This window comes from Tiliqua scincoides, chromosome 3, assembly GCF_035046505.1.
Source record: "Tiliqua scincoides isolate rTilSci1 chromosome 3, rTilSci1.hap2, whole genome shotgun sequence".
Lineage (NCBI taxonomy): Eukaryota > Metazoa > Chordata > Lepidosauria > Squamata > Scincidae > Tiliqua > Tiliqua scincoides.
In genome coordinates this window covers 237,769,374-237,773,081 of record NC_089823.1, presented here as the reverse complement: position 1 = coordinate 237,773,081, position 3,708 = coordinate 237,769,374, and positions in this window count along the sequence as shown.

The following is a 3,708-nucleotide window of genomic DNA, read 5'->3' as shown; positions in this document are numbered from 1 at the left end:
ACCGTGAATGGCGAGACCTTGAGGCAGCTGACAAGCCCAGCCAAGTTATTCCACCTGCTCTTGGCGTGAGCGAAGAAGCATCTGGGCTGCCCTTCAAGTGAGAGATGAAGGAGCTGCTTGTCAACCTGTGTGGGAGGAAACTAGAGGCCAGAATGTGATGCCAGATCAGAAAAGATCCATCTGAAATGTTGTGGTTCTTGAAAGACAGAAGCTTCTTCAATTGTAAAAATCCCTATGAGGATTTAGAACAGCCTGCCCATGTAACCCACCTTGAATTAAAATCTGAGGAGAAATCTGACAACCAAGAAAGGCGGTATATAAATACCTGTATTATTATTATTATTATTATTATTATTATTATTATTATTATTATTATTATTATTATTATTATTATTAAGCCATCAAAAACAGTCAGTGGTTTTACATTTTATGGTGTGCAGTCCCCATGTCGCCTCCCCCACTTCCTCCCCTGCTGCCACCTCTCTAGACTGGTACAGTTTCTGGGACAGAGCCTCTTTGCCCAGCAGCTTCAACGGTCAGTCAGGTAGAGGAAGCGGTGGAAGTGGCAATGGGGCCTCTCCTCACTGGGAAGTCTCTAGCTCAAGTCTTACCTTAGCCTGAAATTCCCCAGGGATTGGTTCACATGTGCGCACCACCTGATTCCTGTGCAAATATTGACTGACAGCTGAGTGTGTGACTCCATTGAAAAGCACTGCATCAGAGGTGATGTTAAATTTTTTCAGTGGTGTTGTGTCTGTGATGGCCTGTTCTACCATGCACGTTGTCACATGGTGTGGCAGTCAACAAGTGAGGAACATGAACCAGGTGTCAGTGGCTTTAGGGAAGCCACTAGATCAGGGGTGCTCACACATTTTTGGCTCGAGAGCTACTTTGAAACCCAGCAAGGCCTGGAGATCTACCAGAGTTTTTTTTACAATGTTTGCACCATCATAACATATAACATTTATGTGTACAATGTATGTTGGTGTACCTTGCATAACCGAATGAGCCAATATTGCACAACACAACATAAGTAACTATAAACATTTTTTGTAATTACTTGAGTTTACTTTGATGACTTGCACTGAAGTGAATCAGCCAAGGATGCATAGTCGGACAGTAGCTGCTGACAGCCAGCCTCAAGCACACTTCCAAATGTTCATCAGTCATGGTGGAATGGTACTTGGACTTAATGATCTTCAGGTAGGGAAAGGCTGACTCATGTAAATAAGTGGAGCCCTTCCTGCCTCAGGTGCTCTTATATGCCTTAGGGCCCTATTGCCTTCAAGTGGCTGCAGCTGTGCAGCACACTCTGCTGGATGCCCAGGCCTTGCCCTTAAAGGGGCCACTGCTGACACCACATCTACCTCCTCACCAAATTTTCCTCGATTCCAATACAAGTGGGGGGGGGGAGCAGATCTCTATACAGACCAGTGCAAAAACAGGGGAAAGGTGTGGGGGAGGGAAGATCTCTATATAGACATCACAGCAAGACCAGTGCAAAACCCCTTGCACACAGAACCAACAGATGGAAGATGGGGGGGGGGGGCAGATCTCCATACATACCAGTGCAAAAGCAGGGGAAAGGTGTGGGGGAGGGAAGATCTCTGTATAGACATCACAGCAAGACCAGTGCAAAACCCCTTGCACACAGAACCAACAGATGGAAGTTGGGGGGGCAGATCTCCATACATACCAGTGCAAAAGCAGGGGAAAGGTGTGGGGGAGGGAAGATCTCTATATAGACATCACAGCAAGACCAGTGCAAAACCCCTTGCACACAGAACCAACAGATGGAAGTTGGGGGGGGGCAGATCTCCATACATACCAGTGCAAAAGCAGGGGAAAGGTGTGGGGGAGGGAAGATCTCTGTATAGACATCACAGCAAGACCAGTGCAAAACCCCTTGCACACAGAACCAACAGATGGAAGTTGGGGGGGGCAGATCTCCATACATACCAGTGCAAAAGCAGGGGAAAGGTGTGGGGGAGGGAAGATCTCTGTATAGACATCACAGCAAGACGAGTGCAAAACCCCTTGCACACAGAACCAACAGATGGAAGTTGGGGGGGCAGATCTCCATACATACCAGTGCAAAAACAGGGGAAAGGTAAGCCAGCCCCAGTAGAGTCAATGGGGCTCACTCCCAGGGATGCGTGGATGGGAGAGAAGCCTGCCAATGGCTCCTCTCCCAGGGAGGAGCCTGCCAGGTGCTCACTCCCTGGGCTCCCTCCCTGGGCTCACTCCCTAGGCTCCCTGGACTCACTCCCTGGGCTCGCTCCCTGGGCTCCCTGGGCTCACTCCTTGGGTTCGCTCCCTGGGCTCACAAGCCTGCCAGGGGCTCACTCCTAGGGATGCGTGGACGGGAGAGAAGCCTGCAATCGACTCATTTCGCCTCAAGATCGACTGGTAGCTCGCGATCGACATATTGGGCACCCCTGCACTAGATGCTCTGCCTCACTCCCCCACTGCCTACAGTTTGAGGACAATAATATTGTATTTTTATTTACAATATAAATTATATTTATATATATTATAAAAAGTATAAGGTATAATACAATATATAATTTTATATAATATTGTAAATGTATAAAACAATATATAGAGAAGGTATTATATTTATTTGACAATTTTATTTTACATCCTGACAGCCAAGATGGTGTAGCAGTTCTGGCACTGGACTTAGACCTGGAAGATCCAGGTTCAAATCCCTGCCCAGCCATGAAGCTTCTTTAGTGACTTTGGGCCAGTCACTCTCAGCTTCACTTACCTCACAGGGCTGTTGTGAGGACAAAAGGAGGGAAGGAACCAGGTACACCACCCTGAGCTCCTTGGAGGAAAGGCAGTATAAAAATGTAAAAAATTAAAAAAAAAAATTAGAGAGCGATTGGATGAATTATTGAAAGCATGTATGTGAAATGCTTTGAGCACTCAAAAAGCATTAGAAAACTGCCAAACCAGTTGGAGTGCCTATAATTTGCAAACTTAAGCACGGGCAGCAATTATACCATTTTCCAGTTGGGAGATGGTCCCTATGCTACTTCTCATGGATGGTGGCACTCTTGAATAAACTCTTACCGCTTCTGCTTTTGTTAAACAAAATTTGCATCTAAGGTTGATGAGGTGGAAGCAACTGAAAATAAGCATCTAACAGCACAGAACAGTGTAATTTGCAGTGTAATTTATCCCAACCATACACATAACTCATAGGTAAAGCAGATTTTCAAGATATTATGGCACTGCACGGGGCAGTAAAAATAGCTGATGGTTGGGCATTTTGAATTGAAGTGAACTCTCAGGAGGACTGAAGAATGTAAATGAAAGAAATTCTGGAGAGCTACAGGGAGGAAGTTGGGTGGTGCCAGACTCTGTATAGAACCAAACCAGAATTAATGTTTTGCTTCTTTAGAAATCTGTGACAATGGGCATTTTATGCATTTTGAAATGCCTAATTTGCTGCTTTCTGGTGTAGAAGACACAGATGATGATGATGATGATGATGATGATGATGATGATGATGATGATAATAAACAACTTTATTTGTATCCCGCCCTTCTCCCTGAAAGGGACCCAGGGCGGCTGATCAGATTTGCAACCTGTGTTTAGATGAGGGATGAGTAGACTTTCATCATTCACCTGCTGAGGCTCAAGTCATGAGCTGGTGTGCTGGGATGGGTTGCCAATAATGTTGTTAAAGCAGCCACATTT